Here is a 12,685-nt window from a genome sequence, read left to right as displayed (position 1 = left end):
CTCCCTTTATTGCAGATTGTAAGTTCAACGCTAGATGTAATTGCTTTTCCTTTGCAAATATCCTCTGCTCTCTGTTTGGAAGTTTATTGAGATGATTCCTCAGAATTTAGGAACTTTATCAGGATGTATACAGCATTAATATGTGCCTTTTCTGATGAGCCCTTCCTGGAATTCGGTGAGATGTTATAATCTGAAAATGCAAGCCCTTCCTCTGCTTAGAGAAATTTAAAAATGTTATTCGCTTTACAATTTCCTGTCCAACATCTGTCGCTTTTTCCCTTGGAACTCCTGTTTTCCCATTTTAGGTTTCGTTGCAGGATGGGCTCTCTAGCTGGGCTCTCCTAGAAACCCCTGGGTAACTGCACTCAAGAAGGTAATTCGATCAAGCTGTGTTAGGCTGTGGAGGCTGCGAACATGCATGACAAGCTGTTTCAGACCAGAGCGCTGGGGACTGTACTGTAGAAATCGTACTGTGCATTGAGTACCTCAAGATTGATGAAGTGCACTTGGCTCAGGTGAGGAGGTTTCTAGCAGGTTTCAGACAAGGCTCCATTCTGGCGTGCTCTAGGCTTATGTGCATAAGGCAAGGCTTAGAAGAAAACAGGTATGCTCTCAGATAGGCTGATGTGAACTTGATTCGCCCAGATGCTATTAAGGTTTTAATAAGACCTTTGGAGGCCAGCTGATTTGCATCTTCCTTGGAGAAGGTTGCTGCTGTGTATTCAGATTCTGCAGATGTTCTTCTGAATCGTTTGGACGGGTACAACTTGCTTGATATACCCAAGCAGTTCTGGCTGCCGTGCCTGCCATTTCTGTCAATTCTACCAGTTTCTGGACACAATCTATAGTAGTCATGCCATCCAATTCCTCTGTGTTTTTCTGTAGGTTTGCCATATATTTATATTTCTTCCCTCCGCTTGACCATTCATTCCCACTGCAATTGTTCTCTCTTCAGTTCACCATGTTTTTACTTTAAAAATCACGTTGTTTCCTAAGTCCTAGAAGGATTATAGCGTGTGCATGTGTGTGTGTATGACTATGTGTGTGTATGGGTGTATGCATGTACTGTCATTAACTTTTCCTATGTGTTTTTGTTATTATTTTCTGGGTTAGTTGTTATCTTTTTTCCTCTGACAGTTCTGTTTTGCTCTGCACCATCTTATCTAGGTGTTGTGCTTGTCTTTCCTCTTGTATCCACTTAGGTGTATCATGGTTGTTCTTTGCTTATTCCTGGAGCCCAGGGCAGAAACCATAAGTGGCAGCATCTTGTGGGTGTTGGTTGCTATAGCAGTCTTTTCTGTTGGGGGTAGATGACATATTGGTCAGGAAGGGGTAAGTATCCTGCTGCGGTCCCTTGAGGATGTCTCTATGTCCCTTGTTCTTCATAGCTGTAAATAGTCTCCGTGCCTCAACCAATGTGCCCACACTCCTAGTGAAATTGTCTATAGAGACAGATAGGAATAGATTCTTCAAGAAACATCTCATGAGGGAGAGCGCCTCACTTTCTCTCACAGGCCATACATATCCTCAAACCAATCTCTTTTCAGGATGCATTCTGTTCTGATGCTCACCTCAAGCCATCATGGGCTGGTACAAAGTGGGGAAAGTAATGAGCTTGGACCCCTTAATATAATACCACAGACTCTGAAATTTGTTTATGCTCAGCAGCAGTGCTGTGCCAAACCATATTGGAACCTGAAACCCAAAAAAAATTTTAGGAGTACTGCCCATAGCTTTATCGAAAATGTTGATATTTTGTTCTTCATCTCTTTTGTATTAATTTTGAGTTTTTAAAATATTGCATTAAAGTTACTGAGTTCTTTTGGCACTTTCAGACCAGAGGTGAGTGCCTTATTCACTTCATCCTACTCCTGGCCCTCTCCCCTGACAGGTCTTTCTGGCTTCCACATCTTTGGAGGCTTACCAAGCTTAGGAGAAGAGCTAGGGTCTGGACTGCAGCAGGGAGAGAAAGGCAGGAGTTTCCAAACACCATGATGGAAAACACTGAAAAGATTTGTTTAAAGACAAAAAGGAAAAAAAAATGTAGATAAAATTTCATCTCATCCTTAATGCTCCAATTTATGTTGTTTTTATAAATTCTTATAAAGTCAGCTTAAAAAGGCACTCCTGTCTGTGGGAGGAAAAGTCAAAATGTACAGAAGGATAAAAATATCAACTAAAATTCTAATTATTTTCCCTCACCCAAACTTCCTTCCTCAGAGGTAAACATCTAACCGTTTTAGTGTAAGATTGATTACTCTCTTTGGTTTTGGGAAATTCCATCTTTATTACTTCTTTGATTAAGCTCCCTTCCCCCACTTTGTTACCTCTCTTTCCAAACTCTTAACTGTTAACCTTCAGATCTCCTGACTTGAGTTCTCTTAGGTTTGCTTCTTTGTGTTGCTCCTGTGCCCTTTGATATAAGGGGGCACCTCAAATGTATCTCCTAGCCCTTGGGCTTGCTTTTACATTTTGGCAGTTATAGTTTTAATTTCTACTACCTCCTTTTATCCTACTCGTATTTCTATCGTCAACCTGTGATTGTCTTATGAATTCATAATCAAAATATATTACAAATAATGATATACAAAATCAAGGACTAACATGATTTGAAGGTTGAGACTGAGCTTCCTTAGCAAAATGACATTTGAGTGGAAATCTAAAATAAACCATGCTAAGAAATTAGGTGTAACAAGGAAGAATTACTTAGTCAAGGGAAGTTAGAGCGAAGAAGAGTAGTCCAGAATTAGGAGTGTAGATTGAGGACTTTGTTCATTCCACCAATTCTTTACTAACCAACATAATTACAGTTATGATTTCAGCTCAGCACAAAGCTTTTGGTAACACATTGGATTGAAGTGTAGCACTGCCATTCTTTAGTGTCTAAATATTTTTTTAGTTGTTATTTTGTATGTCATGTTGATACTAGAATTATTTAGAAACTATTTTCAAGTTTATACACGTTTACCTTTTTTGTTGTTACTATTTTATGTATAACTTTACATTTTTTTCCTGTATTATTTGAAAAAATCTATAGATATACATAGCATTTTTGGATTGATTGAGATTTTCCTTTTCTCCTATGACAGATAACATTTGAAGATGTACCATCGGAACTCAATAAATACTTATTCAATTTGGAGTATACTAAGACCTATGCATATCTATTATTAAGCAACCAGATTCAGATTATATACAGATCTAGATTTTCATTGATTTTGGGCCTACTTAAATCATAAAAGATTTAAATGCATATTAAAGCCCCTGCTACGATATTTGCAGGCTTATTTTACCTTTTTTTCTGAATAATTTTGACTTTGTATATCTCTATAAAATATTATTCTGCTTGTAAACTTTCATGGCTGTTATCTTTTCTTACCAGTATTAGATAATCTTTTTATCCTATTATATATGCATGTTTATAAATATATATACTTATATAAATAATAGGGTTTAGGGTTTTTTTTCACATGATATAAAAAACTTTGTTATTTTAAATCCAGATTAATACACTAAACTTAAATTTGAAATTATGTATTTTCTCTTTTAAGAACACTCTAAAACTTTGCCTTTAATTTTGTAATTAGATTATAATTGTTTAGATTTACTTGTATGGTTAACTCTTTTCAATTGTATTAAGTCATTCATATATTTCAGTTCTTAATATGTATTCATTTCTGGGTCCTCATATTTTAAAAGACCACCTGTGTTCTATATTTTATGACTCTCTGCATGTGCGTTGCCCACAAAAACAAAAGACACTTTGGTTGTTGACTTTTTCTCTCAAAACTATGTAGTCATCGGTCCATTTGTTTTTGAATATTTTGTATTTTACAGAAAATATCTGAGACAGGCCAATAGTTTTCCTTTATAATTAATGCACCAGCTCTGCCTGGATACTTTTCATGCTTTTATGTATAACCATCAAAAATCTTACTGAGTTATATCTAGGTATAAATATATTTTCCTGGAGTTCATGGTAAACTTTTTCAATATACATGCATAAAAAATAAAAGTATACATATGTATATATGTATACATATATAGATATAGATATGTACAAACACACACACACACACACACACACACACACACACACCGGGGCTTTTTTCTCCCCTGTCATATAGTCATAGTGTAATGAGGACTTACTTAACCATTCTAAGGCTAAATATCCTCCTCTCTAAATGGGGATTCATACAAACTAGCTGAGAAGATTATTTTACAACGTAAATGAGGTAATTTAGTTGAAGTGTTTAGCAGAGTACCTAGCACATAGTAAGAACACAATATTAAGAGAGATTTTTTTCAGCTCAGATAAGCTTTAATTATTTTTTATTCTTTCCGTTCAAGTTATGCTTCTTTCTCCATTCAAAAATGGCTAGAATTCTTGGTTTTCTCTCCATTTTTCTGTGCTTTAGATATATCATTTATCTTATTTTTTTTCCTCTTGTCTTTTCTTAACATCCTGATAAACTGTCTCAAATATGCCTTCATGCATTTGTGGGAAATGCTTCATGGAAAACTATGAGAAACAGAAATCTAGGGCATGCTTGCTCTGTTGGAGTAGAATATGCTTCCTTGCCTCTCCTGCCTGCTCTGGTTCTCTGATACTCTGAATTTAAAAATACCTGAAAAACTACATCGTGTAATGTATTCTGTTACCAATGCTATTTCTTTTATTTTTTAAAAGATTTTATTTATTTATTTATTTATTTATTTGAGAGAGAGAGAGCGTGCGCACAAGCAGGGGGGAGGGGCAGAGGGAGAAGCAGGGAGCCCAATGTGGGGCTTCATCCCAGGACCCCAAGATCATGACCTGAGCCCAAGTCAGTCTCTTAACCCACTGGCCAACCCATGCACCCCACCAATGTTATTTCTAAGTCTACTTGCCTGAAGTGTTTTGTCTGTGGTCTGAAGGTGCGACTCCATTTAGGATCCACCTTGAGAACCTAATGTCTGTGCCAGTAGAGCCATGTCCTCATGAGGCTGAGTCCCATCCCCTTTGCTGCTGTTAATGGGCAGAACTGTGGGTACACTAAACTCCCTTGTATTTGCTGGAGCCATCAACGCATAGAAACCATGCTATTTTCTATGCAGAAGTGGACAAAAATGTCTCTTTCTCCACAATTGGAAAAGTGTCCTACCTATTCCATACAAACATCATGTAATCTCTCAGTGTTTCACAAGTGTTCCAGAGAAACCACCATTTATGTTTTTGTCTCGGTTTTAACACATAGGCTACCCATGAGCTAAGATTTAGGTATAAGTCCATGGGACAGAACAGAACAGACAGGATGTATTCAGACTTGGCCTCCTCTGACAACTGAGAGATTAGCCATATGAGCCTGATTTTCTCTTCTTTTAGGAGGAATCTTTCTGTAAAGATCTTTTGGCCATACATGCAAAAGCATTCCTAGTGGCTTTACCTCCCCAAATGTTTAGGCAGACCCATTTTATTGATCCCATTTGCTCCTTGACAGCTAATTTTTCCAATTAGCATTTATGGAAGTTTTCTTCTTTGTAGAAAATACAGATAAAAAAAAGTTCACAATAGATTAATACCATAATCCTACAAGCTCTTAAATGAATAAAAAAGAACATTAAAAAAAAGTGAAGTGATTTAATTCTAATATTATATAGTCAGTAGTAACTGCTTTGGGACCAGAATTTAATTTTTTAACTCTAGATTTCACTTTTTATTTTTAAATTACAAACCGCACCACTTCTTTGGCTAATAATCTATCTAATTGAATTAATACTCATACCTTACCCAGGCAATACTCTGAAGACTTGAGTACTATAAAAAATGATATCCTTTTCTGGATCAAATGAATAAAACTCATACATTCATGGCTTAGACTTTAAAAATTAAATTAACCGTAAGAGAGCTTCAAGATAGATGATTATGCTACAATGACTTATTTCTAAAAGAAAGGCTGCAAGTGTTGAAAATAAAACTATAATGACAAGTGACTATTCTTATGACAGGAAAGTCTTTGAAAATGCAGCAAAAGTGAAAGGGTTTCTGATCACTAAACTCCGCCTATTAGAAGATGGCTCACAGCAGTATGTGTGATGGAGAATTAAGGGTAGATGCAGTTGCATTCACTGAAGGACTTGTTTCTTTGGCTCACTGTTGTTTTTATGATAAATGTCTCATGCTATTCATTCACTGAATATTTTAAACAGTATTTTACTGACCCATAATCCTTCTCCATTCAGCCGTGTTTTAAGATACTTGAAAGGAAGTGACAACACAAATCTCATTCCTACAAGACAGTAGCTGAATATCCTTTTCATTCTTTCCTTTCTGTGCGTAAAATTTCTTAGGTAAATACAACTCAGAGGAAATAGGTGCATCAAAGGGGCCTAATTCCGCTAGTTTGGGGCCTTTTGCAAAGGAGGGTTGCTCTCTTTGAAAACAAAATGTCTAGAAGACAAGAAGACTTAGGCCAGACCACCTGCTGGGTGGACACAGAGGAAACAGCCTGAGAGTTTCCCATTGCCACTGGCAACCAGAAAAAAAAAGCATTTTCTACCCAACTGCCCATCCTTTGTTATAGGAGTTTAAAGGGTAGTACATCCTGCTTTCAATAATGACCTAGGCTCGAAAAGCATACCTATCCTTTCAATCAGAAATTCTGTACTTAGGATTCTATGTTTCAAAAAAATGTATAAGGATCTAATGTATAACATTGCACATTTGAAAGTTGCTAAAAAGTCCTTATCAAAAGAAAAAAAAATTGTAACTATGTATGGCCATGGTTAACTAGATTAAATGAGGTGATCATTTTGCAGTGTACACAAATTGCAAGCATTATGCTGTACATGTAAAACTAATATAATGATATATGTCAATTATACCTCAATAATTTTTTAAAGATGAAAATGAAAAAAATAGATTTCAACATTATAATGGCCAAAATTTTGAGATATATAAAGAATTGGAATGAAATGCTAGTTTGTTAATGTTGATTATTTAAATTAAACACACATCCAAGCCCCTGACTATTTTTATGCCATAGAACATCTATAGATGAGAAGTGTCAAAGATTTATCCAAGGTAAAGATTAATCATAAGACAGGAATGTAAACTCCAAAACAGAGAATCAATTTTTACATTTACCCTAACAGCCAGTGTTCCCTTATTAATTCCAAATGTATTCTTAAAAATATTTTATTTCTTTATTTGAGACAGAGAGAGTGAACATAAGCAAGGAGGGGGGCCAGGGAGATAGGGAGAAGCAACCTCTCCACGAGCAGGGAGCCTGATGTAGGGCTCCATCCCAGAACCCTGAGATCATGACCTTAACCAAAGGCAAACATTTAATTGACTGAGCCACCCAGGCACCCCTCCAATGTATTTTAAATTTTGATAGGTGTATTAGTTAACTAGGTCTACCATAATAAAATGCCACAGACTGTATGGCTTAAAGAAGAGAAATTTATTTTCTCACAGTTCTGGAGGCTGGAAGTCCAAGATGAGGGTGTCAGCACATTTTTTTTCCTGAAGCCTCTCTACCTTAGCTAGCAGATGGCTTGCTCCCTGTGTCCTCATATGGTTTGTCCTTTGTGCATGCACATCTTTGGTTGTTTCTCTCTTTTTATAAGGTCACCAGTCATATTGGGTTAAGGACTCACCCTTGTGGCCTCACTTAACCCTAATTACCTCCATAAGGGTCCAATCTTCAAATACAGTCACTTTAGGAATTAGGGCTCCAACACATGAATTTGGGGAGGACATAGTTCAGTCCATAGCAGTGAACTATTTTTATTTTGTATCAAAAAAGGTGACTCTCATGTGCAGAGAAAATTTATTTAGAGATTATTCTTGCTAGGGGATAGTCTACTTAGTTTTTCAGTCAAATGAAAGCCCTAGAGGATTGTGCCTCCTGACAGAGATGCCATTGTCCTTTTCCTCCCATCATTCTCTTCCATGTAATTCACACTAAAAGAGGCTCAGTGACACTTATCATTTCCATTTGTGGAGTTTGAACTTGAAAAAAAAAAAAAAAAACAACCTGTGATCGTTGCCTCACCTCACAGATAATAATTTTGAATCTTGTAGTTTTAACTCCGTTGTTAGGTTGGGTGGCTTAAACGTTAGATTTTATCTATTTAATCATAATTTTTTTCTTTGTTTTTTGCAGAACCATGTATGTAAAATGATCCCCAGTGATTTCTGCCTCCTGTTCCCTCCTTGTGCAAACCTCTTCCATTTTGAATTGGGTTTGCTCCTGTGAGACCCATAAAATACAGTAAAAGTGATGGGGTATGGTTTCTGACATTTGGCCATAAAATTCACTGAAACTTTTGGTCTCACCTCTTGGACTGCTTGCTCTTAGGGAAGGCAGCCACCGTGCCACCAGCCATATACACTGAGATAGGTAACAGTGGAGAAATGGGGCCACTGGCAAACGATCAACACTAATTATCAGCTGTGAGGGTAAGCTACTTTGGAAATGACGTTTTGAGATGACCACTGTTCTGACATCTGACTTCAATAGCATGAGATGCCTAAGCAAGAACCCCTCAGCCAAATTCTTTCCTGACCTGCCGAATCTTTTTAAAGCTATCACTTTTTACTAATTTAAAATTCATTAAATGTCAATTTTCTGTTTTAAAGGTTTGAGTTTATTACACTGTGTATTTCCCTTTGTATTTTAGTTTTCAACATGTCTAAAAATATTCTTTTCTCCTTTCTTTTCCCCTTCTCTCTTCCTTTTTCTCCTTCTTTTCTTTTTGTTCTCTTCACCTCCTTTATTATTTCTTTTCTCTGTTCTACAAAACATGGTTTTAATACTTATGATAAAGATTAGACACAAATTCTTTGCAACTCCTTGTGTCAAGAGATGGAGTCTATTTCCCCTCATCCTGAAATCTGGGCTGGCCTTATGGCTTGCTAGGTAGGACAGATAAAATGCAGCAGAATTGATGTGCCACCTGGGTCTATACTTTGAGAAACCTTGAATCTTTTATTTTTGCTTTCTTGTGACTTTGAGTTCAAAGGTTGTTGAGGTCTCTTGCTCCTTGGGAGGAAGCCTACGCTGGCTTCTTAGAGGATGGATTTGGAAGACAGACACCTTGCATTTTAGTTATAAATTATCAAACCATCAGAAGTGCATTAAGACTAGAGATCTCAGAATTGGAGCTAAATGCAGTAGTTGGAAAGACCTCAGGATTGTTTCTTGGTCACAAACCGGTATGTCATGTGAATGAAAAGAATATTTAGTTCTGTGCCACTAAATCCATTCTTGTCACCCTCCTCCTCTCGCTTTTTAGCTGGACCATAGAACCATCCCTGCTCAGACTACTAGACCCACCAGCATCCAGACAACCCAAGGGACTGCAGCCTCATCAGCAACCTCATGAGTTAGAAAAGACAAAAAGGAATATGGACAAATAGAATGGTTGATTATTTTAAACCCACCATATTTTAGGGGGATCTGCTATGCAGTGATAGAAATATAGTAGAGAACATATGGGATAAAAAATAGAATAGGGACGCCTGGCTGACTAAGTCAGTAGAGTATGCGACTCTTGATCTTGGAGTCATGAGTTCAAGCCCCATGTTGAAGATAGAGATTACTTAAAAAAAATCTTTTAAAAAGAAAAAATAAAGTAGAATAAAATATAGACTATCTCTTCTTCATGTTATACGTTGCTTTGAAATTATTTATGAATATATATTATCCAGGATGTTCATTTCAGGTTAGAAAAGCTATTATAATGTATTGGTTATTAAAGACAATTGTTATTTAAAACAATGAGTTAATTAGGCCTGAAAGAGTTGAAATATATGCTGATTTAAGTGAAATGCCAACCTACATCCTTGTGGCATTTGTCTCCATGACCATCTAAAAAGATCATCTTAAAAAAATAAATAAACAAGATCATCTTTTATAAAAGAAAAAAGGCAGAATTTCTATAAATCAACAAAAATAGCTGCATATTTTAATGTGCAGTGTTTTGGGCACTCTGCTTTACACGTGTCATCTCAAGTAATTCTTACCCCAACATTGGTATAGGTATGTGGCGCTGAGCTACTTACTAATCAAAGGACTCAGGTGTAAGTCCTGATTCAGTCACTATCTGTTATTTGGGAGTCACTTTTTTTTTCTAAACCTCAATTTTCTCATTAACAAAATGGCCGAAAATAGTAAATGTTATGCACAGGAGTTAAAAGATACACGTAGACTGACAAAATTATTTACAAGGGTAAAAAAATCTGTAAAAATCTAATTTAAGATTCTGACTGAGTAGATTATCACATTGGATACTAATAAGTAATTGCAGAAATGATAAAATATTCAGCATAAAAAGCTGTGTAAAAGCCATAGAAAAGAAAATAGTGTGTATAATATTTACATTTTTATTATATACAGATATTCCAACAAATTTTTATTCTTCAGTTTAAAGAAGACTAGCAAGAAAATATGTGTCCTTTGTAAGAATCTGTCAAATCAGAGAATAAATTATAATAATACAAAATTTTCTATTTATAAGTCTTTGCAAGCTTGTGTTTATGACATATTAGGTCTGGAAATTGGTGAGAAGTGAAAAATTCATTCATAAGAAGTATTTATTTAACTTAGAAACATTTGTTTATGGTACAAACTCCCCCAAACTAAAATATCTTAAATGTTATTTGTGTGTGCATAAACATATATATAGATTGATACATATCTATGTATATGCACATAATGGAAAGTCATATGACAAAATATTCATCATAACTTTTGGGTTGTGGGAATATATATGATTTAAATATTTTTGCTTATGCCTTTTAACTTTTCTTCAGCACAATTTTTTTAATTAAAAAAGAAAAATATGGTTTATTAAATTAAAGCAAAAAAGCTATACTTTTTTCTATTTTATTTAAGTGTAAAAACCCAAGTATAGAAAAACATTGGGGAAAATCTTAAAAATCCAATAATTGGGAAATTATTTAACACATTTTGATAAAATTTTTTAAGCTTTGTGCAACATTAATGTGATAATAACTAAAATGCTAATGGCATAATTTTGAAGTGAAAAATGGTGAATACATCATTATAAACATGTCATGATTTTAATTTTAAAACATTCTGTTCTAATTGGCTTCAGTTATATGCATTACCTAGAATGTACATGAATACTTTCTTTAGTGATTTTGAGTGTTTTTGAGTATCTATTTTAGAAATATGACTTTGGGGAGATCCCTCAGTGGTTTAGCACCTGACTTCGGCCCAGGGCGTGATCCTGGAGTCCCAGGATCGAGTCCCATGTCGGGCTGCCTGCATGGAGCCTGCTTCTCCCTCTGCCTGTGTCTCTGCCTCTCTCTCTCTCTCCGTGTCTCTCATGAATAAATAAATAAAATCTTAAAAAATATATATGACTTTGTATTTACCCCAGGTAATTTTCTTATTTTCTCTGAAAAGAACCATCTGCCTACTTATTTTAAAAATCTACTTGGATTTTCACCTGTGTACAATTCTGTTAACATAATGTTCATTTATATTGCTTTACAATGAATACAAAGATAAGACTCAATAGCCTAGACTTTGGGAAATGTGCTAATATTCAATTATATATTATCTGATTGTCAGGATTGCTGGGCAAAATTACAACAATTTAACTGATGATTATGTACATATCTAACCCTTGGGTAGAAAATGAGGAAACTTTTGAACTGAGGAAGGGAAAAACTTACTCTGGGATATAAAAGTCTAAACTTTAAAGTATGGGGGCCACATCTCTATGATTCATTACCCTCAACTATAAATTGAAGGAGCCATGTCAAATAATCAGAAACATCTCTATGTCCTCAAACTCTCCAAGATTTTACTCCATAGAATGACAACTAAATTACTAAAAACATAGAACACATCATTTGTACAATAATGACATATTTCTATTATTAACTCTGTCTTCATTAATAAACATGATTAGTGTGCATATAATTAAAAAGTTGGAAATAGCTTTAGTGGATTAAATGGGCCATTAAAATGACATATTAAAACGTGATTTTTCTTTTTTTCCCTTTTCTTCTCCTTTCTTTTCTTTCTTTTCTTAAACATCCTACCATGTTTATTTTGGACTACCTTTTAGTTAGTTCACCCATTAATCCATTAGTTAGGTAGTCCATAATAAGATGTCAAATTTTCTGTGCAAAGAAGATTTGTATAGAATTTAGAAAATATTTTTAATAAATGTGTTTCATATCTTACTTAAGACTGACATTCCTATGAATACAGAATTTTGTGAATTAAAATTATTTATGCATAATTAAAATATTTGTACTCTTGTTTATTTACTATTTGTACTAGTAGATTGGTATAGCCTTTCCTCTGACAAGATTCTTCCAATAGGTACTGTTTTTTGTTTAGCATTCTTTGATTTAAGCCATTAGATAACAATCTCTGAAAATCAAGTCTGTGCATGGCCAAAGATTCTATTGCTTTAGTTCTGATTTACATGTTATAGAGGTCTTGGGACTTTTCATTTTTCATTTTATTTATTTTAACTCATCTGAAGTATTTCAGTCTTAAGTATTAGCTTTATTTTCTAAAAACTAGCTTAATTATAAAGACTTTAAGAAGTTCTAGGAAAGAAAATAAGGACCATTAAAAATGAAGCTTTCCCCATCCCCATCCCCTCATATAATCATGTCCTTCCAACCATAATAAACTAACCTTTCTAAAAT

At 35.0% G+C, this 12,685-nt stretch overlaps 1 long non-coding RNA gene across 1 annotated transcript in view; it reads left to right on the top strand.

Moving 5' to 3' along the window:
* LOC112933645 (uncharacterized) overlaps positions 1-12,273 on the top strand; it is a 401,082-nt gene extending 388,809 nt beyond the window's left edge. The window contains exon 8 of the long non-coding RNA XR_003237709.2: positions 9,283-12,273. This is a non-coding gene — a long non-coding RNA (uncharacterized lncRNA). The remainder of the gene's footprint in view (positions 1-9,282) is intronic.
* Positions 12,274-12,685: the final 412 nt, after the last annotated feature.

The sequence above is a fragment of the Vulpes vulpes genome, chromosome 4 (genome assembly GCF_048418805.1).
Source record: "Vulpes vulpes isolate BD-2025 chromosome 4, VulVul3, whole genome shotgun sequence".
NCBI lineage: Eukaryota > Metazoa > Chordata > Mammalia > Carnivora > Canidae > Vulpes > Vulpes vulpes.
The sequence above is the reverse complement of the archived record's forward strand: the minus strand, read 5'-3'. Positions and strand labels throughout refer to the sequence as shown.